The sequence below is a fragment of the Dama dama genome, chromosome 1 (assembly GCF_033118175.1).
Source record: "Dama dama isolate Ldn47 chromosome 1, ASM3311817v1, whole genome shotgun sequence".
Classification (NCBI taxonomy): domain Eukaryota; kingdom Metazoa; phylum Chordata; class Mammalia; order Artiodactyla; family Cervidae; genus Dama; species Dama dama.
The window spans coordinates 47,795,268-47,818,715 of record NC_083681.1 but is presented as its reverse complement, the minus strand read 5'-3'; the positions used below and the strand labels follow the sequence as shown (position 1 = coordinate 47,818,715).

At 38.5% G+C, this 23,448-nt stretch overlaps 1 long non-coding RNA gene and 2 pseudogenes across 1 annotated transcript; 2 read left to right on the top strand and 1 right to left on the bottom strand.

Annotated features, from left to right (window-relative positions):
- Positions 1-5,686: 5,686 nt before the first annotated feature.
- Positions 5,687-13,144, top strand: LOC133054103 (tripartite motif-containing protein 5-like; annotated as a pseudogene).
- On the top strand, positions 11,215-14,638 carry LOC133054038 (E3 ubiquitin-protein ligase TRIM22-like; annotated as a pseudogene).
- Positions 14,639-21,685: 7,047 nt separating this feature from the next.
- LOC133053939 (uncharacterized) lies at positions 21,686-23,381 on the bottom strand. The gene is made up of 3 exons (XR_009692354.1): positions 23,309-23,381; positions 22,228-22,279; positions 21,686-22,099 (listed from the first exon to the last, which is right to left on the bottom strand). It is a non-coding gene; the product is annotated as an uncharacterized LOC133053939 (long non-coding RNA).
- Between the last annotated feature and the right edge of the window lie 67 nt (positions 23,382-23,448).

Sequence of the window (23,448 nt, the reverse complement as noted above, 5' to 3'; positions counted from 1 at the left end):
TGTCCTTCTTTGGGATTAGAAGGAAAACTGACCTTTCCAGTCTTGTGGCTAGTGTTGAGTTTTCCAAATTTGTTGACATACTGACTGTAGACTTTAACAGCATCATCTTTTAGGATTTTAAATAGCTCAGCCGGAATTCCATTACCTCCACTAGCTTTGTTTGTGGTAATGCTTCCTAAGGCCCACTTGACTTCGCATTCAAAGATTTCTGGCTCTAGGTGAGTGACCACACCATCAAGGTTGTCCTGACTTTTTTTGTACAGTTCTTCTGTGTATTTTTGCCACCTCTTCTTAATCTCTTTTGCCTCGTTAGGTCCTTACCATTTCTGTCCTTTATCATGCTCATCTTTGCATGAAATTTTCCCTTGATATCTCCAATTTTCTTGAAGAGATCTCTCATCTTTCCCATTCTGTTGTTTTCCTTTACTTTTTTGCCTTGTTTATTAAGGAAGGCCTTCTTATCTCTCCATGTTATTCTCTGGAACTCTGCATTCAGTTGGGCATATCTTTTCCTTTTCTCCTTGCTTTTCACTTCTCTTCTTTCCTGAGCTATTTGTAAAGCCTCCTCAGACAACTTCTTTGCCTTCTTGCATTTCTTTTTCTTTGGGGTGATTTTGGTCACTGCCTCCTCTACAATGTTGTGAACTTCTGTTCATAGTTCTTCAGGCACTCTGTCTACTAGATCTAATTCCTTGAATCTATTTGTCACTTACATTGTATAATCACAAGATATTTTATTTAGGTCGTACCCAAATGACCTAGTGATTTTCCCTACTTTCTTCAATTTAAGTGTGAATTTCATGATAAAAAGATGTTTATCTGAGCCACAGTCAGCTCCATGTCTTGTTTTGGCTGATTGTATAGAGCTTCTCCATCTTCAGGTGAAAGAATGTTCAGTTCAGTTCAGTTGCTCTGTCGTTTCTGGCTCTTTGTGGCTCCATGGACTGCAGCATACTAGGCTTTCCCGTCCATCACCAACTCCTGCAGCTTTCTCAAACTCATGTCCATTGAGTTGATGATTTCATCCAAACATCTCATCTTCTGTTGTCCTCTTCTTCTCCTGGAGCTTACTCAAACTCATGTCCATTGAATATAATCAATCTGATTTTGGTATCGATGATTTCGTGACATGAATTTGTAGACTGTCTATTGTGTTGCTGGAAAAGGATTTGTGCTATGACCAGTGTGTTCTGTTGACAAAACTTAGTCATTGTTCTGTTTCATTTTGTACTCCAAGGTCAAATTTGCTTGTTATTCCAGGTATCTCTAGAGTTCCCACTTTTGAATTCCAGTCCCCTATGATGAACAGGACATCTTTTTGCTGTTAGTTCTAGAAAGTCTTGAAAGTCTTCCTAAAACCGGTAAAACTTCAGTTTCTTATACATCAGTGGTTGGGGGGCATAGACTTGAATTACTGTGGTGTTGAATGGTTTGCCTTGAAAATGAACTGAGATCTTTCTGCCATTTTTGAGATTGCACTCAAGTACTGCATTTTAGACTCTTTTGTTGACTATGAGGGATACTACATTTCTTCTAAATGATTCTTGCCCACAGTAGTAGGCATAATGGTCATCTGAATTAAATTTTGAGTTAAAGTTTCAGTTCACTGATTCCTAAGAAGGCGATATTCACTCTTGCCTTCTCCTGCTTGACCATGTCCTGTTTCCCTTGATTCATAGACCTAACATTCCAGGTGGCTATGCCATATTGTTCTTTATAGCATCAGACTTTACTTTCACCACTAGACCCATCCACAGTTAAGTGTTGTTTCTTCTTTGCCCAGCCACTTCATTCTTTCTAGAGCTATTAGTAATTGCCCTCCACTCTTCCCCAGTAGTGTACTGGACACCTTCTGACCTGGGGAGCTCATCTTCCAGTGTCATATTTTTTGCTTTTTCATCCTGTTCATGGTCATGGAGCTCTTGTGGCAAGAGTACTGGAATGGTTTGCCTTTACCTCTTCCAGTGGACCATGTTTGTGAGTTTGTCAGAACTCTCCACTATGAGCAGTTGGTCCTACACAGCAACTTACTGTTTGTCTTATACTGGAGAGCTTACTTTTGTCATCAAACTTTGGCAACCATCGAGACATGGACTATCTTTTGAGATCTTCCTTATTTTCCTTTATTGCTTCCAGCCCCATTTTCTCAAGCCCCTGACAGAACTTTTGCGTCTAGACTATAATTACAGGGCCATAGAGAATCCAGGTTGAGGAATGAGATTCACTGTGTTACCACTCTGTGATACTCCATCTGACTGACCTCCAGCAGTGGTTTCCAATCTGGATCACAAATGCCACCCACTTGACCTGATAAGGCATGAGATATCAGGTTTACTAAGCTTAGCTGGAGGTATTAGGACAGAAAGATACATCACTGAGCATGAGCGTTTCAGGTGAGCTCTCAGAAACGGTCCTTATGGGAGGTATGACATCTCCATCATCTCAGCTTTGTAAGGAACCAAACTAGATTGGATACATGTGACATTCCCATAGGTGGGATAAACCTAGTGCTACAAAGGACTGATTACCTTGCAAAAGACTGTGAATACTAGCTTCCAGGGGCACAAAAGAGACATATTTGTTGATAAGAGTCACAATCCTCTTGTGAAAAATAAGGTGTGTGCTTACCAACTGGCATTCAAGGTCTATATAAAGTCTTCCTAGCTCCAAATGCACTTTGCATGCAAAGTTGCTCCAGTCATGTCCGACTCTATGTGACCCTATGGACTGTAGCCCACCAGGCTCCTCTGTCCATGGGATTCTCCAGGCAAGAATACTGGAGTGGGTTGCTGCGCCCTCCTCTAGGAAATGCACTTTACCTCAGACTAATTTTGCTATCAGTAATGTGGCCTTGACTGCTGACCTTCCACTTTGTTGTAGGTTTCCCAGAAAATAAAAGACACGTGCACACACACTTAGAAGAGTAGTAATTCAATATTATCTTTACAGGATGGAGTCCAAGACTGATGTTAACCCTGTTCGCACATATCTCATCCAACTCCCAATCTTGTCCTCTTACCTGCTCTTCTCTCTTACTTTTATCTGCTGCCCTGCCTTTCCTTCATTATCCTGTCCCTCCAGCTATCATCATCTGTCTCTTGAGGAGTTGTGCCTGCATCCTACCTGATCTTCCCAATTTCACTCTGTGTCTATCCAACATCTCACAGCCCAAGGACATAGCTGGTCATGCCCCTACTCTTCCCTGATGGCAAAACATTAATAACTTCTCCTGACTCACAGAGATGGGCCCCTAAATGTAGCATATTTTAGGAAGTATCATATTTAATGTCACTTCCGCCTCTTGTGATACCAAGTGAAAGTGTTAATCGCTAAGTCATTTCCAACTCTTTGCAACCCCGTGGATTGTAGCCCACTAGGCTCCTCTGCCCATGGAATTCTCCAGGCAAGAATACTGGAGTGGGTTAAGGGATCTTCCCGACCCATGATGGAACTTGGGTCTCTTGCATTGCAGCAGATTCTTTACAAACTGAGCCACCACCAAAATCCTAGCAGTTTTCTGCCCACCAATTGTACAGGCATTTAGTAACCTATGTAAGATGTTATGTCTTCTAGGAACAGATCGTTTCCTCCACCTAAACATTTCTCCACTTTCTCATTGCATATTTCTTTCTTCTTCCTCAACTTTAAGTCCAACCCTTATGTTTCCTAGTGGAAATATTTGGATAATACCTATTTACCCCATTATTTAAAATCTAACATGTATGTCTCTATACTAGCATTTTTTACACCTGCTCTTGTATGAATATGTAGATATATATGAAGTATATATACAAACATATGACTAAAGTTTGATTTATTGTTGCTTCCCAGGTGAATGTCAAGTGCACAGTGATTTAAGTCCTCTTTTTAGATGCATCTTACTTTGTATAGATATTAGCCCTGTTACCAGCAAGCAATTCTTCATCAGTGATAATTAATTGAATGATCTGGCCTAATATTTTGAGGATTTTTTCCTTAGGATTGATATTCATTTCATCAGTGTTTATATGCTTTTAGATATCTGACTTCTGTGATCCTATGGATCTATTTATACTAACTCCTTCTCCACCATCCTCATACAAACACATAGTTAGATTCCTGTCAATATCCTTGACACATTTTCAGGCCAAGGTGAAATCACTGTTTACATAGTAAAGATTTTGCAGAAGTTCCCAGTTGGTTTCTATTTCTTCATTTCCATATTACCCATTGCTCTGAGTATTAACTAGGTTCATGAAATCTCTTTTCTTTTCTTCCACTCATTGGGGTAGAAGATAGGTCTCTGAAGGAGGACCCCTGATATATTAGGTTCAATCTCATTTTGTGTATTGAAGATACATGATTATTGTAAGTCATCATCTCCATTTACACATCAGATAAAGGATTTTCTCTTATGTGTATACAAACACATTGTCATATATTATGTCATGATGAAATGGAAAATCATTGTATGTGAAACTTGCTCAGTCATGTCTGACTCTTTGCAACCCCATGGACTACACAGTCCATGGAATTCTCCTGGCCAGAATTCTGGAGTGGGTAGCCATTCCCTTCTCCAGGGGAGTTTCCAAACCCAGGGATGGAACCCAGGTGTCCCACATTTCAGGTGGATTCTTTACCAGCTGAGCTATAAGGGAAGCCCAAGAATACTAGAGTGGGTAGCCTATCCCTTCTCCAGGGGATCTTCCCTACTTAGGAATTGAACAGGGTCTCCTGTATTGCAGGCAGATTCTTTACCAGCTGAGCTGCCAGGGAAGCCTGGAAATCATTGTAAATCTACAGCAAATGATGGCAATGGTTACAATGTAAGTAACTTAGTTAGATCAAGTCTTTTTGATGAGAGAATATATGAGGAGAGAATTTCAGTTCAGTTCAGTTCCGATCAGTCACTCAGTCCTGTCTGACTCTGCGACCCCATGGGCTGCAGCTCTCCAGGCTTCTCTGTCCATTGCCAACTCCTGGAGCTTGCTCAAACTCATGCCCATCAAGTCTATGATGCCATCCAGCCACCTCATCCTCTGCCGTTCCCTTCTCCTCTTGCCTTCAATCTTTCCTGGCATCAGAGTCTTTTCCAATGAGTCAGTTCTTTGCCTCAGGTGGCTAAAGTACTGGAGCTTCAGTTTCAGCATCAGTCTTTCTAGTGAATATTCAGGACTGATATCCTATAGGATTGACTGGTTAGGAGAGAGTTTACTGAGGTATAAGAGTGATACTGGTATCAGTGGCAGCATCCAATGCTGAGAAAAGAGTGGATATAAAAACCCAAAGGCTTAGAGTGTTTTCAGCTTTTTTATATCGAGGATGCTTCCTGGGCATGGGAAAGAAAAAGTAGGATGGATGGCAGGTCATAAAGTATCTTAGTAGAAAACGTATCAGGACAACTTTTGTTTAGTAAAATTAAATAGCAAGAATCACTGCACAGATACATATGGAATTTGCCACATGATACAAACTATGAACTAATAGTAAAGTATTTAACATTATTATGAAATGTTCTTTTGGCCAGGTCACTGGGATCCTTGTTTTTGCATGTTTCTTTTTATATCCTTCAGTAATTTAACCTTGGCCTGTATTTGATTTATAAGCAGCAACTGGTATCATGTATTTCTACCTCTCTTAACTCTACCCCAGTTATCTTTCCCAATTACACAAGGATCTGTGGACAAGAGAACCCTCAGAAGTCAGGATGGGTAGGAGCAGGGGGACAGTTACTGTGGCTTCAGGAAAACTGGTGAACCTACAGGAGGAGATGACTTGCCCCATTTGCCTGAAGCTTCTGACAGACCCCTGAGCCTTAACTATGGTCACACTTGGTGCAAAAGAAGCGCTTGCATCAGTGCAAACAACAAGGGTGGGGTCCATGATCAAGCAAAAGAAAGAGTGTAGCTGCTCTGTGTGCAGAACCAGTCACGAGCTTGGGAACCTGAGGCCTAATTGGCACCTCGCCAATGTAAGTAGAGAGGTTCAGAGATTTCAAGGTGAGCCTGGAGGAGCAAGAGAGAAATTCCTGCTCTTCTGTGAGAAAGATGGGAAGGTCATTTGCTGACTTTGTGAGTGGTCTCAGGAGCACTGTAGTCACCACACATTCCTCATGGAGGAGGTTGTCCAGATGTACCAGGTAAGAGGCCAAAAGAGAGGGAAGACTGGTAAGAAAGTGGTAATTCAGGGGAAATGTCTATTTTGCATTAGGGTTTAATTACTTGGCCATCAAGAACCTGAGACCTATGATCTCTTCTCTTCTTATGCCCACCTTCTGATGTCAGAGAAACATTTCTGTGCATTCCCCCAATTATAACGTTTTAACTCTATGTGCAGACTCTTAGCCAGAAGTAGACATTCATGTTCCTTGTGTTAATACATGGAGATCTGGTACCTAGGAGAAGCTCTCATTACCCCTTTGAACAGGAGGAGTAACTAAGACACTTGCTGGATTAATGTGTAAGATGTATCCCTGCTACAGGATCAGATTTCTTCCAGAATAAAAGAAATCAATCTTCTCTTGGCAAGTGTACAGTGACTTTTACTGTTTGAGTCATAAAGGACACATATTCTACCTCAAATTTTTCTTTCCACATCACAGATTCTAAATGTTGCTCTCAGTTTCTGTAAAGTCTATTCTTCTTGGAAATCAGACTCATTCTTTCCTCATTTATCCTCTATAGTGATGGTGAGATAGCCCATAGATTGACTCTGGTGTGATTCTTTTTTCACAGGGGAAACTCCAGGAATCTTTGCAGAGACTAAAGTGGGAACAGCAGAAAGTTGAGATGTTGGAAGATGAAATTCAAGAAGAGATTTCTTCCTGGAAGGTATGAGGAGATACTTCCTGAAGAAGTTAGACATCTGGGCAAAACCTTGGATTGGTCACAAGGAGCTGTCTTTCTCTTTGTTCCCTGATAGCTATGTCATTTGACTTGTCTTTTTCTTTGTCCTTTCCCTGATAGGAATGAGTGCTGAAAAGTGAATATATCACAAATGAACACAGATAGTGGAAGGGAGGTATTCATATAGAGGGACTCTCTTGTGAGGATGATTAGGGAATTTCATACCCATTCCTGTCCTATCTATTAGTCTTGGGGAGACACCTGGTAATGGCTCTTGGTTCACCCTCAGTGTCAGCTTTTTTGGCAGAGGGTGGAGGGAAGGGGTCAGGAGCAATCCAAGGAGGCACAAGTGTCCTGGACAGCTGTGTAATGTCCGACTCATACCCCCAAGAATTCCATTTGGACTCAGAGTTGACCTCAGTAATGCAGATTTGAGGCCATTATTTTGAAATGTGATAGAGAGGGGGAAAAAAAAAACAAAAACAGGAAAAGTCATGTTCCCCAAGAAATGTTCCTCCTCCTCCTCTCTCTCATTCCTGAAGAATCAAATACAGCATGAAAGAGAAAATATTCAGAGTTTAAAAAACCGAGAGAGATCCTGGACAGTGAGGAGCTGAAGTAACTGCAAAACCTGAAGACTGAGGAGGAAGCTGGTCTACATAACCTGGCTGACTCTGAGAATAAGCTAGTCCAGCAGAACCAGTTGGTGAGCAAGCTCATCTCATATGTGGAGCATCAGTTGCAGAGGTCAATCATCGAGACGATGCAGGTAAGACTGGGGAAGAAGCCTCAGCATCTGAGACATGAGGAAAATGAAAAGAAACTTTTCTTCTTTTCTATGTTGCTGTGTCTTTCTGCTGTTGTCACTAAGGCTGCTTTTGAACCTACAGTCCCCCTTCCCTTCCTCTATTTCAGAGGCTGTAAGAATAAGTCAATGCAGGAATCGAATGCAGGAATAACAAGGGAAATTTTTATTCTTTTTTAAGAATAAAATATTCAGTGCAGAACTTTGTGGAGAGAAGATTCATTGTGTTTGATGGTTTCTAAAGACTCTTGTTATCTGTGATCTAGTATTAAGCATTTATCAGATCCCTCTATGTGTTCCAGCTTTGCCACAGACAAATTCATTTCAGATGACAAGAGGCTTTTTTTTTCTCCTCAACCTCTTGAGATTTTTTCCCACTTTCTCTGTTTCTGAAGAAAATTTTTGAAAGATTTTTATTTATTCTTTAAGTATTCAGTGGAATTCACTAGAGAAACTATCTCACTCCAGTTATTTCTTATTTAAAGTGTTTAAAATATTTTACTTGTTTTAGGATTATTTAGATCTTTTACAATCCTGGAGTCAGTTTTTGTATCTCTTTGTATGGATTTGTCTATTCTAAGTTGTATGGTTTGTAGGCATAAAATTAGGTATAGTGATTCTTTATTATCCCCTAAATTTCTGTAATATTCACAGTAATGTCTCCTCTTTTATGCCTGATTTTGGTAATTTGCTTTTTCACTTTTTTCTTGATCAGTTTAGTTATGTTTTGTTAATTTATTGATTTAAAAAACATATTCTTTGGCTATTTTGTCTATTTTAAAGCTTTTATTATTTATTTATTTCTACACTTACATTTACCGTTTTCTCTCTGTGTGTGTAGATATATTTGTGTGTGCATGTGTGTGAGTGTGTGTGAGAGTGCTAGTTTAATTTACTCTTCTTTCTTAGTTTCTTGAATTGGAAATGTAGATCACTGATTTGAGACCATTTCTTCTGATATAGTGTTTAATGATATAAGTGCATTTAATTAATCATATTTTATACATTTTGATTGTTTATCTTTAATCTTTACTCAATTCAAGTTATTCACAAATTTTCTTTGCAGTTTTCTTTTTTGGTTTGTTTGTTAAACCTTGGATATTTCAAAGTGTGGTGTTAATGACAAAATACTTGGTCATTTTTGAATTTCGCTTCTGCTCTGGATTTCAGCTGTAATTCTGTGGTAATCAGAGAAGTATGCTTTTCATTAGTTTAAACTTTTAAGTTTATTGACATTTGTTTATGACCTAAGATACTGGATGTTCAGAAAAATTTTTGCTATGAATTTAAAAACATGATGTGTTCCTCATTCACTGGGTAATATGGTTGTAGTTGTCACTTAGGTCAATTTGGTTGATAATATAGTGTATGCCTTCTATAAATTTGATGGTTTTCCATATAGGCTGTTCTCTCATTATTGAGACTAAGCTATTGAAATCTGAAACTGTTATTACGGAATCATGTATTTCTCCTTTTACTTTTGCTTTGAATACTTTGAAGCTCTGCTATTAGGTGCATTTACATTTATAATTGGTATATTTGTTTAATGTACTGAACTTTTTATCATAACATTTCCCTCTCATTCTCTCATAATATTTATCTTAAAGTCTATCTTGTCTAATATTAATATAAATGTTTGACCTGTTTTTGATTACTGCTTGCATGTAATCTCTTTTACTTTTGTCCTTTTGTGCTTTGATTATGTCTCTTATAAATAGCAGTATTTGAATTTTTCTTGTTATCCAGGTCAACAATTTCTAATTTCAATTGAGGCATTAATACATGACATTTAGTGCAATTATTGATACATTTATATTTAAATTTAGTATTTTGGTGTTTGCCTTCTATTGGGCTACTGTAGTTTTCATTTTTCTTTTTCTCCTTAATTACCTTCTTTTGTGTTAAACAGGTATTTCTTGTATAAAATTTTGTTCTCCTATTTTCTCATTGTATTTCTTTAGCTTTTACTTGGTGGTTGCTCCAGTAATTTCAATGTATTTCCTGTCCTATCCTGTTCTATTTCAGATTAATATCAGCTTAGTTTCAGTAAAAATAGAAATTCCTGCAGCATGGCTTCATTTCCTTCCAGCAACTATGCAGTGGTGCTTTTAATATTGGCATCTGATCCTATAGGCTAAGGGCTGAAGACATTCAAATGTTTTGCTATAACTGGACAAGAACTTCAAGAGTTTAATCAGGAAGTTTATGTTTCCTTCAGAAACTGAGGGAACCAGTCAATGTAGATTGAATAAATAGAATTGGAGAAAGACACAGATCAGATTCTAAGGACAATATTTGAGTTTCAAAGTAAACTAAAATTAAAACTGCAATCGCCTCCACCCCATCCTTTATTCTTTGTGCTGCGTGTGTGCTAAGTCATGCCGGTTCTTTGGGACCCCATGGACTGTAGCCCACCAGACTCCTCTGGCCATGAGATTCTCCAGGGAGGAATACTGGAGTGGGTTGCCATTTCTTCTCCAGGGGAATCTTTGACCCAGGGATTGAACCCTAGCCTTCTGTGCCTCCTACATTGCAGGCAGATTCTTACCACTAATACCACCTGGAATTCTTTCTCTATTCTACTTTAATTTTATTTTTGTCACATACACAAAATAGCCATAATGCAGAGGGAATTTTTTTTTTTTCTTTGAGACTGAGATGTTGTCCTAGTTTTTGGTGACATAGAGGAAATAAATCTGAAGTAAAAGAGATTAAATACAGTGGTACATACCAGTTCAAAGAAATAAAAACATTAAATGTGATAAGAAGGTTAGATGGCTAAAAAATATTAAGGATCTGATTAAACAGACTCAGTAGAGACTAAAGTGCAGGAAAATGCTCTAGTTTTTGGACAGTGAGTACGTACTGGTAACATTATGAAAATGGAGTAAAAGAGGAGACAACTTGGTTGGTGAATAATGTTACATATTAGACGTTCAAAATTACTGATTCCTTTGGCTCATTTACTAATGAATATATTAATATGCATTTAAAAGACAAAGCTGAGTAACAATAAAGAACTGGAAACCAACTGCTTATGTGTGTATGCTGAATTTAAGGGAGTGGAAGATGTCACTAATAGGTAGTGTGTAAAATAAGAAGAGCGAGACCTAAAAACACCTATATTAATACATTTGTTTGCTTGTATCCTCAACAAAAGCCATATAAATGACTCGAGGAATATTAGGATTATATTTTCATGTTTGATTCTCCAAAACCTAGTTTAATGCTTGGCTTACAATAATATATCACTTCAGTTTTGTTGAATAAATGAAAGAACCATGATTTCTTCAAATCATCTCACGGGTCACCAGAGTTACAGTCTCTTGTTTTTCCCATAAATATGCCTAATCTCCAGATAACAGAAGCTTCTTGCTTCCATCAGTGTTGGGGCTTTTTTACCTTTCTTGGAAACTTGACAACATCACATGAGTCTTCTGGAATGACCGGCTTCACTCTTGTTTTTACTTTTCGGCTGATACATGGAGACCATCTCTAGTCCCACAATCAGGACTGATGGGGATGAGAATAAGCTATTACTTCTTGACTCATGTCTTCTTTTCTCACTAGGATGTGAATGCCATCATGAAAAGGTAAGTGTGGGAAACCAGAGATGGTCATTTTGTACTGATAACATTATGTAAAGCTACTAGTTATCTGATGGTTACTTAAGATAAAACCATGCTCAGGACACAAAAATAGAGCATAGATTTGCTTTAAACTTCTGTTCAGAAATCATGACTAGATTGTGCTATAAGCATTGAGAATGGATCAGATACTACAGTAGAGAAATTTGGTTGTAAGAAGTTGCAGAGTTTGGGTCAGTGTCACTGTTAGGAATAAACCTTTGGGGTGTCAAGTCGCCATTATTTCATAAATTTAATTCACACTCTGTGTCACTGTGCAACTCAGGTTCCCATATTTAGTATGTGCTTGACTTATGATGGAAAAGTTGAATCTTTTTTACCTGCCAAACACCTAGAATTGGAGACAGTTTCTTTATATGTAAATTTTCCCCTGGGTATGGAAGAGATCAGGTCCTTCTATAACTTTCTATACAGATTTCCAAAAACAGACATGAATCTTAAGGAATATTTTGCCTTGCTACAAATCATTGACCCATCTTGGTCACATACTCTAGAAGCCAGAATGGAAAGAGCATCCTTGTGTTTGAATTTGCACACCTACATGGCAGCATCAAGATCTTTACAAGCACATACAATTCTGACCACTCTTCATTTAGTGTTCGTACTGTCTTTTTCCCCAGGGTTTGTAATTATTTCCAGTGATCGTGAAATCTCAGGGCATTCTGAGGTCCTTTGTATTAGGGAGCCTCCTTTGAAGACATGAGGACTTTTTAGACAGTGTGTTCTTATACCAAATATATTGCAAACACCCAGGAGCCAGCTTCTGCAAACTGTTTCTGAAATCTCCCTCAGAACACATATTTATGCAGTTACTTTTCCACAAGTTAAAATTTTTAGGTATGGATGATTCATTTTGATATATGTATTATTTCATATAATTCATATAATCTAATGGTGATAGGGAGTAGTTAATGATTTCATTTTGGAAGGAAGAAACTTTCCTTCTGACAGTCAAGACCTTCCCATGGCAGACAAAGTATAACTAAGAAGGTGGCCATGAGCTCATTTCTCCTGTCTCCAAGGTGTCAGTCATCCACTCTATCCTTTCCCAGGGTCTCCAGGGAAGACCATTCTAGTGCATCAAAGGGGTGAAAACATTGCAAGTCAGTGGTTTTAGAGAGATAAATAGACATGTGTGGGCCAATTTTTATTTTCTCCAGGAGTGAGAACTTCATTGTGAAGCCAAAAACTTTTTCCAAGGAACAAAAGAGAATTTCAAGCTCCTGATCTGAAAGAGCTACTGCGAGTGTTTAATGGTAAGGAGTGCTACCCAAGTGGATGTATGTGGTATTCTTGTGATGGAGGGAAAATGGTGAGAAGGTTCCAATTTCTAGGTGTGGATAGAGTCAGTGAAGTCCAAATATTTTGTGCTGATGATGTGGTCATATTTATGGTGAGTGAGCATGGACTTGGTTCATCCTTTCTTTCACTGGTTTACTACCTAAGCATAACCCTTCCCATAATCTGAAAGAAAATACATTTCAGTGCTGACTTCTTTGCTTATATTTAATATTATGCATTTTTTTATCATTTCAGAGCTGAGAGATATGCAACACTGCTGGGGTAAGCAGACATCACAGTGTCATCAAGCCACTTGTTTTCATCATCTTTTAGAATTTTTTTATTTTCTAGAAGATCTCACTTTAAGCCTCACATTTTCACTCCCAACACACAGGAACATGTTTTCTCACTCAAGTTATTCTATAGACCCCTTTTACAATGTCACAAATCAGACAATATCATAGCCCTCACCTTACCCTGTAATTTTTCTACAGTTCAGGTGACCTTGAATCCTTTGGAATTCCAATTTGGAACAAAGTAATACATCTCAGAATGTTGACTTTGAAGATTACTGTGCACTAAGATCCCCAGTTGTCACATCAGGGAGATGTTACTGGGAGGTAGATGTGTCAGAGAAACATACCTGGGTCCTGAGGGTATATGGTAGCCAAAGCTGGTCTATGTTTAGTCTAGGTTCAACATATTTTACATGGGACATAGAGGCATATGGCTAAAACTTCCATAAAACTATCAATAATATAACATTTCCACCTAAAATCAGTGAAGTTTGTCAAAACATTTACTCAAGACACCAGCCTAAAAATGGCTACTAAAAATGGGTTAAATCATGGTTCTATATATAATGCTTTTGATGAGTCTTCCTCCTCAGATCCCTTGATTTTAATCCTCTCCCTGAGTGTACCTGCCTGTCGTATTGGGGTTTTCCTAGACTATAATGCTGGAACTCTCTTATCTCTAAACATCACAAACCATGGGCTTCTCATCTATAAATTCTCTTCATCTTTCCCTTATTGGAATTATCCATATTTCAGTCCTTTGAAATATGATGCCCCCATGACCCTGTGCTCACCAAACTCTTGAACCTTCTCACACTCACTTCTCCGTAGTGTCTTATACTATGGGTACATCTAATACATTGGAGCTTATCTGCACCATTCTTACCTTTTTCCATGAAATCTCCTGTCTTTCCTGTGTGATTGTTCATTATTCATCAATAGGGTTTATGATTTGCCTTTTATCATGTTTTTCTTGATATTATGTTTGCATTCAGGGAAAATCTTAATTCACCATTTTCCACACCCCAAAAGAAATGACGGATGCCCCCATAAAGTACTAATTTATCAAGGGACTGCCTCTGCCAAATTTTTACAATCATTTCTCAGTAAGTGACTAAGAAGAGGGAGGAAAGCTTTTCAACAATTTTTGGTATGTCATCAAAGACCTAGTATAGGAGTCATTCACTAAAGGATGGGTCCTGAGCAGTGTCTCACTTTTCTCATTATGTCCCTTTATTCGTCAAGGAATTAAGAAGAAAACATCATATGATATGTACTAAGAGTGGAAGTTTTATGCCCAGAGTATCTTATTTCAAGTCCTGTCTCTTCACATATTGGCAGTGTGACCTGGAATACATCCCTAAATGCTGTGCTTATTTTCTTAATGTAATCTTGATAGATATAAAAACTGTGCAATACATAAGATTATTATCAGATGATAAATTATATTAAGCATAAAGCATATTAAGTATCTCAATTTAATAATAAATATTTGATCTATTAAATGCTAAAAAATATAACCTGTGTCAGTGTCTCATTAAACAGGTCTGTGCTTTCAGGGACACAAAGATTCTTTTTACTGACACCTCATTTTTGAGATCCTAGATCACCTTTGTGCTGCTGTCAAGACTATTTCAACTCTGCCTGTCATAGAAAAGCATGTGGGCCTATGTGTGTGTGTCTGTTTGTGTTTGTGGGATTACAGTTATAGTTTTATTGTCATTTCAGTATTGCTACCTACATGCTCTTATTAAGTAAACTAGATTCTATGAGATTTAGGATCTTATCTGTAAAAAAAAAGTTATACAAGATGTACCTAATTAGTATTGTATATTAAACAGTACAATATTTGCGATAACTTCTGAACTTCTAGCACAAAAGCTAATCTAATATAACGTTTACTCATTTTCTTGTTCTTTCTCATTGTGACTGAAATAAGTTATTTTCAGAATATATATTAGCTTATTTTTAACATTGTGATCCTTTCTATTTTTTAGAAACAGAATGCATTGATTAAAGAATTACAATTTTATTTAAATCTTACCTAATTATTAAATAAATGTTTCTGGCTAGCTGCTTTCATTAATTTTTTTTAACTGTGCAATAATTCTATTTCTTTGAAATCAAATTTCACTTTGGGCTCTGTTTGCCCCAACATTGCCATTCAGAGTGATCCATTAAGACTCAGATGTGTAACTGTGAGATTTCTTAACACTGGTTTAGACAGGTATTTGTGTGTCCTGGTCAGCCTTACTTTTTAATGAGTTGAAAGTTCTCAGGAATAAAGGGAAAAGTATGATATCCTCCCTTAGTGAGATAAGAGGGGATTTACCTCTTTAATGGAGAAACAGTGGCAGCCTTTATTTTGGGGGGCTCCAAAATCACTGCAGATGGTGACTGAAACCATGAAATAAAAAGATGCTTACTCCTTGGAAGAAAAGTAATGACCAACTTAGACTGCATATTAAAAAGCAGAGACATACAGAGTGAAGTAAGCCAGAAAGATAAAGGCCATTACAGTATACTAACGCATATATATGGAATTTAAAAAGATGGTAATGATAACCCTATATGCAAAACAGAAAAAGAGACACAGATGTACTGAACAGACTTTGGGACTCTGTGGGAGAAGGCGAGGGTGGGATATTCGGAGAGAATAGCACTGAAACAAGTATACTATCAAGGGTGAAACAGACCACCAGCCCAGGTTGGATGCATGAGACAAGTGCTCAGGGCTGGTGCGCTGGGAAGACCCAGAGGGATGGGATGGGGAGGGAGGTGGGAGGGGAGATCGGGATGGGGAACACATGTAAATCCATGGCTGATTCATGTCAATGTATGGCAAAAACCACTACATTATTGTAACATAATTAGCCTCCAACTAATAAAAATAAATGGAAAAAAAAAATGTGTTAACAGAGAAAAAATAAAAATAGAAATCGGAGACATTACTTTGCCAACAAAGGCCCATCTATTCAAGGCTATGGTTTTTCCACTAGTCACATATGGATGTGAGTTGAACTATAAAGAAAGCTAAGCTCAGAAGAATTGATGCTTTTGAACTGTGGTGTTGGAGAAGACTCTTGAGAGTCCCTTGGACAGCAAGAAGATCCAACCAGTCCATCCTAGAGGAAATCAGTCCTGAATGTTCATTGGAAGGACTGGTGTTGAAGCTGAAACTCCAATAATTTGGCCACCTGATGCAAAGAGCTGACTCATGTGAAAAGACCCTGATGCTGGGAAAGATTGAAGGCGAGAGGAGAAAGGGATGACAGAGGATGAGATGGTTGGATGGCATCACCAGCTCAATGGACATGAGTTTAGTAAACTCCGGGAGTTGGTGATGGACAGGGAGGCCTGGCATGCTGCAGTCCATGGGGTCACAGAGTCAGACACGACTGAGTGACTTAACTGAACTGAACTGAACTGAACCACTTCAATGGATGTTCATTCAGGGCTTGGTGGGATCCCCATGTCTTTTGGAAATTTTAATCCCAATGGAGTCAGTTTTTTTTTTTAAAGTGGATGAAGTGAATCTTTTCTTATCCCTCCTTGTTCTCAAGAATTCTCAACTTCCTACTTTTGGATGACCTTTGATTTGACAAGGGTTTCTACTGAGGAATTTTCCAGTTTCTGTGTCTGTGTATGTATGCACACATCCATGTCTTAGCACTCATCCTTGGAAACAAAAGAAAATTGGTCTCTTAAATATTTGACTTCTGCCTTCCTGTCTTCCTATTGCTACAATGACTGGGGCTCTGACTCACTAAGAAAAATCTGTACTCTGGAATTATTGACAAATGACTCTTCAGGGGCATTGATGTTCTTTCATTTACTGAAATGCCCAGTTCTCCAGTTCAGAAAGAAGTACCTAGTTACGAGAAAAGAGGACCTAAATTTTTATATACAATAGAAAAGATCTGCACACAGAGGGGCATTCACTTTTAACAGGGACTCCAGGAACCAGAAATGAAGCCCTATGCTAAAAAGAATAAGACATTTATAAATTGCTCCAGTCACATGTTTTTTCTTAGTAAGAGGCTGAAGAAGGTATCTTGAAATCTCTTCAGTAACTGGTTCTGAGAAAACTGGAGAGTTACACGCAAGAGAATGAGAACTGAACATTTTCACCCACTCTATACAAAAGTAAATTCAAAATAGATTAAAGATAATCTATTTAAATATGTTTTAATATTTTTAATTAAATATAAATAGAAATAAAATGTATTTATATTAAATATATTATTATATTTTAAATACAATTAAAATATATCTAAATTAAATTTAAATATTTTGAGTTAAATCTAAATATAAGTCCTGCAACCATAAAACTCATAGACGAAAACACACTTAGATCGCTGACCTAAATCATAGTAATATTTTTTTTTATTTATCTCTTAAGGCAAAGGAATAAAAGTAGAAATAAACAAATAGGATTGAATTAAACTTAAAAGCATTTGCACAGTTAGTGGAAGAAATATTTGACAAAATGAAGATAACCTACTGAATGGGAGAAAAAATTGCAACCGAAATAAATAATACTGGGTTAAAGATCATATGGACCACAGCCTTGTTTAACTCAATGAAACTATACCCAAGATGGGTCATGGTGGAGAGCTCTAACAGAATGTGGTCCACTGGAGAAGGGAATGGCAAACTATTTCAGCATTCTTACCTTGAGAACTCCATGAACAGTATGAACAGGTAAAAAGATAGGACACTGAAAGATGAATTCCCCAGGTCGATAGGTGCCCAATATGCTATTGGAGATCAGTGAAGAAATAGCTCCAGAAAGAATGAAGAGACATAGCAAAAGCAAAAACAACACTCAGTTGTGGATGTGACAGGTGATGGAAGTAAAGTCTGATGCTGTAAAGAGCAGTATTGCATAGGAACCTGGAATGTTAGGTCCATGAATCAAGGCAAATTGGAAGTGGTCAAACAGGAGATGGCAAGAGTGAACATAGACACTTTAAGAATCAGTGAACTAAAATGGACTGGAATGGGTGAATTTAACTCAGATAACCATTATATCTACTACTGTGGGCAAGAATCCCTTAGAAGAAATGGAGTAGCCACTATAGTCAACAAAAGAGTCCAAAATGCAGTACTTGGATGCAATCTCAAAAACGACAGAATGAGCTCTGTTCATTTCCAAGGCAAACCATTCAGTATCACAGTAATCCAAGTCTATGCCCCAAAGAGTAATGCTGAAGAAGCTGCAGTTGAATGGTTCTATGAAGACCTACAAGACCTTCTAGAATACCCAAAAAGGATGTCTTTTTCATTATAGGGGACTGGAGTGAAAACGTAGGAAGTCAAGAGATACCTGGAACAACAGGCAAATTTGGCCTTGAAGTACGAAACAAAGCAGGTCAAAGATTAATAAAGTTTTGCCAAGAGAACACACTGGTCATAGCAAACACCCTCTTTCAACAACACAAGAGAAGACTCTACACATGGACATCACCAGATGGTCAATACTAAAATCAGATTGAATATATATATTCTTTGCAGCCAAAGATGGAGAAGCATCATATCATCAGCAAAGACAAAACTGGGAGCTGACTGTGGCTCATCATGAATTCCTTATTGCCAAATTCAGACTTAAATTGAAGAAAGTAGTGAAAACCACTAGACCATTCAGGCATGACCTAAGTCAAATCCCTTACAATTATACAGTGGAAGTGATGAACAGATTCAAGGGATTAGATCTGATAGAGTGCCTGAAGAACTATGGATGGAGGTTCATGGCATTGTATAGGAGGCAGTGATCAAGACTATCCCCAAGAAAAAGAAATGCAAAAAAAACAAAATGGTTATCTGAGGAGGCCCTACAAATAGCTGAGAAAAGAAGAGAAACAAAAGGCAAAGGAGAAAAGGAAAGATACATCCATTTGGCTGCAGAGTTTCAAAGAATAGCAAAGAGGGATAAGAAAACCCTCCTCAGTGATCAATGCAAAGAAATGAAAGAAAACAATAGAATGGGAAAGACTAGAAATCTCTTCAAGAAAATTAGAGATACCAAGGGAACACTTCATGCAAAGATGGACACATGCAAATAAAGGACAAAAATGGTATGGACCTAACAGAAGCAGACAATATTAAGAAGTGACAAGAATACCCAGAAGAATTACACAAAAAAGGTCTTCATGACCCAGCTAGCCATGGTGGTGTGATCCTTCACCTAGAGCCAAACATTCTGGAATGTAAAGTCAAGTGGGAATTAGGAAGCATCACTACGAACAAAGCTAGTGGAGGTGATGGAATTCCAGTTGAGCTATTTCAAATCCTGAAAGATGATGCTGTTAAAGTGCTGCACCCAATAAGCCAACAAATTTGGAAAACCCAGCAGCGGCCACAGGACTGTAAAAGGTCAGATTTCATTCCAATCCCAAAGAAAGACAATGCCAAAGAATATTCAAACTACCACACAATTGCACTCATCTCACACATTAGTAAAGTAATGTTCAAAATTCTCTAAGTCAGGCTTCAACAGTACATGAATTGTGAATTTCCAGGTGTTCAAGTTGGATTTAAAACAGGCAGAGGAAGCAGTGATAAAATTGCCAACATCCACTGGATCATTGCCGGGGTCCAGCCCCAGCAGGATCCAGGGGAACCCTCAGGATGAATGGCGTTGGCAAATGAGAGAGAGAGAGAGAGAGAGAGAGAGAGAGAGACCAGAGAGAGAGAGAGAGAGAGAGAGAGAGAGAGAGAGAGAGAGAGAGACCAGACCAGGATATGCGGCAGAGTCTGGCAGTTGCTTTATTTTTCACCATCGCATTTATACCCTAAGTTGGTACATTTCTAAGGGGCAGATAATACAGACTTAGTTTAACATTACATCAGCTTGTCCTTCACGAAACCAGGTGTTCTCTGTATATTTTTTGTTTACGAGAGTCTTTTCCCATAGATTTTTTTGTACATTATCTTCTGGCCTTGAGGTTAGCAGAAAACTGAAAATTGGTAGTCTCATGGTACAGCAAGTTGTAACATAATAGAAATACAATCCTGTTAACATAAAAGTCAGTCTTTTTGCAGAAATCCTCAGCTAAATTTATCTAAAAAGTTTAACACACAAAGACTCTGTGGCTCTGGAGAGGCAGCCCCTGTTTAGCATTCCTGGTTAAAACTAACAATTATCTTATTGTTTTTACACTAGGGCTAAACTCTTATTTTACTATATCTTTAACTATATTAACAATAGTGTCCACTGCACAACCTCAGCACATTAACATCAATCAAACGTTGATCCAATAACCACTTTTAAAACAATATTTTTTGTATTCTCTAATAGGGCTTCCTCACCCCCGAAAGGGCTCTGTGCCTATTAGGGTTTTTTTAATGGTTAATCTCTATGTATAGTATCTTTTGGCTTTCAGGCCTTTTGACAATTTATGGCTTGCACCTGGTGCAACTTTAAGCAACTTCAGTACCGACCCTGTCTCTTTTGTGGTTAATCTATTTTCTTTCTATTAGGTGTCATCTCCAAGGGAACTAGATAGGATTACATTTTGACAGAACAGAAATGTAAAGGATTGCAAAAACAGCAGATATGGCACAAAACAGGCTCTTAGTCCAAAAGTTAATTACCTGCAAGAAGTCACCAGCTAATCTCTATCTAAACTATTTTCTATTAGGCACATATGTGGCTATAATATTTGTGGGGCTTTTTTCACCCCGCAGAGGGACCTGTGCTTAATAGTTTCTTTTGTTAGTATCCTGTGCTTAAGATGTTTAGAACAATCATGAGGATTTTGTGCAATGAGAGCACGTATTTATCAAACAAGCCAGAATGCCAGCAAAAGGGTTTGAATTGAAGCATTTCTTTCATCCCTGGCCCCTTCATAGGGTACCAGCGTCCATGAGATTTATTAATTAGGGTTTTAAGTTGGTCCTCATTCAGTGAAAGAGGAGCAGGAGAGCTCTCGGCAGGCAACACAAGAATCCGCAGCAGGGCAAATAAGAACAACAGCAGAAAAGGGGGGAGGATATAGGGTAGGGTAGAGGCCGAGGCCAACCTGGAGGGTCCCTTATCCTAGACGGCCTTGCCTGTCAGGTTTTTTCCTCTTGACCTTGTCATGGATGGGGTCCCGGACGGCCTTGCCTGCCCGGTATTTTCTTCATGACCTCGTCACGGGCGGGACCTCCCATAACCGCTCCCGGCAGATCATTGAAAAAGCAAGAGAGTTCCAGAAAAAAATCTATTTCTGCTTTATTGACTATGCCAAAGCCTTTGACTGTGTGGACCACAACAAACTGGAAAATTCTGAAAGAGATGGGAATACCAGACCATCTGACCAGCCTTTTGAGAGATCTATAGGCAGGTCAGAAAGCAACAGTTAGAACTGGACATGGAACAACAGACTAATTCCAAATAGGAAAAGGAGTATGTCAAGGCTGTATGTTGTCACCCTGATTATTTAACTTATATGCAGAGTACATGGTGTGAAATGCCAGGCTGGATGAATCACAAGCTGGAATCAAGAATGCCAGGAGAAATATCAACAACCTCAGATATGCAGATGACACCACCTTATGGCAGAAAGTGAAGAACTGAAAATCTCGCTGATGAAAGTGAAAGAGGAGAGTGGAAAAGTTGGCTTTAAACTCAACATTCAGAAAACTAAGATCATGGCATCTGATCCCATCACTTCATGGCAAATAGATGGGGAAACAGTGGCTGACTTAATTTTTCTGGGCTCCAAAATCACTGCAGATGGGTGATTGCAGCCATGAAATTAAAAGACACTTACTCCTTGGAAGGAAAGTTATGACTAACCTAGACAGCATATTAAAAAGTAGAGACATTACTTTGTCAACAAAGGTTCATCTAGTCAAGGCTATGGTTTTTCCAGTAGTCATGTATGGATGTGAGATTTAGACTATAAAGAAAGCTAAATGCAGAAGAATTGATGCTTTTGAACTGTGGTGTTGGAGAAGACTCTTGAGAATCCCTTGGACTGCAAAGAGATCAACCCAGTCAATCCTAAAGGAAACATGTCTTGAATATTCATTGGAAGAACTGATGTTGAAGCTGAAACTCCAATATTTTGGCCACTTGATGTGAAGAGCTGACTCATTTGAAAAGACTCTGATGCTGGGAAAGATGAGGGAAGGAGGAGAAGGGGGTGACAGAGGATGAGATGTTTGGATGGCATCACTGACTCGATGGACATGAGTTTGAGTAAGTTCCGGGAATTTTGATGGATCTTGAAGCCTGGAGTGCTGCAGTCCATGGGGCTGCAAAGAGTTGGACACAACTGAGCAACTGACTGAACTGAACTGAATGTTCAAAATTTTTAAACAGTTCATGCAACTCAATATCACACACACAACAAAAACCCGAAAAATAACACTCTTTGACTCACGTCTTTTGAAATTGCTGTTGATCTGTGTCATTATCATTATTATAGTTTGTCTCTGTGAAGAAAAAACACAGAATTTTTTCTTCACTGTATTAGTCAGGGTACTTCAGAGAAGCAGAATATCTATCTATATATCTATCTATCTTCATCATAAATATTTATTTGAAAGTGCTTAATTATAAGGAATTGGCTCATATAGACTTTGAAAAATTCCAGTCCTGCCATCTACAGACTGGAAATCTATGTAACTCAGTCCAAGTCTGATGCTTGGGGCCACAGTACAGTCTAGTCTGAAGACCATAGAAGAGCTTCATCTCAGCTCAAGCAAGCAGGCAGGAACAGGAAGAGCAAATTCTTCCTTCTTCCACATGTTTGTTCTTTTCAGGTCCCTCAACAAATTGAATGATGATGCTCACCCACCCTGGGAAAGGCAGACTACTGAGTCCACAGATCTAATTCTAATCTCATCTGAAAATGACACCCACACAGATGCATCCAGAAACGATGTCTGACACAAATGACCCGTCAGTGTTAACACACAAAATTAACCATCAAACTAATTTTCCTGCTTCATTTTATAAGACTCTAAGGATTATATGATAATCAACATTAGATGACATTGCCCAACAAATAACCCTCCTATAGTGTCCTCTTTTTCAACCTATTTAGGAAAAGTGTCATTTTGGCCATACAGCATCCAGCTTCTGAATGTCAGTGTCAATGAACTACTGCTCTCTGATCGCCCCTCTGACTCACCACCTGAGTGATTTCAGATTGTTGAGCCATTTCCTCCAACATGACCTAATAAGACAGACTGTCCACATTCACTTATTTCAGCTGGTGGACACAGGTCAGGGGAGAGCGTGCTAGTGTTATTGCCTCAAGGGAGCCCTCAGTGTGGGTCTTCACTGGGGAAAAGGGGGTACTTCCTCCTCCTGACAGCTCCTTAATATGGAACAAGACATGGTGAGTGTCTGAAATTGCATTGCTTATGAAGCCTGATTTTCCAAAGGATTTATTATTTTGAAGAGACTTGAGAACAGCTTCTAGGAGAAGAGCTGAGAAAAGAATAAAATGTACTCACTGACTCACCAGGCTCAGGAATAAAAGCCTTGTTTCCTCACAGTGTCCTAGGTGGACGCCTCTTACTGGTCTATGGTTTCTCTCCTCCTTTCTCGCCCATGCTCCACCCTCTAGAATTTAGCTTTCATTTTCACTTGTCAT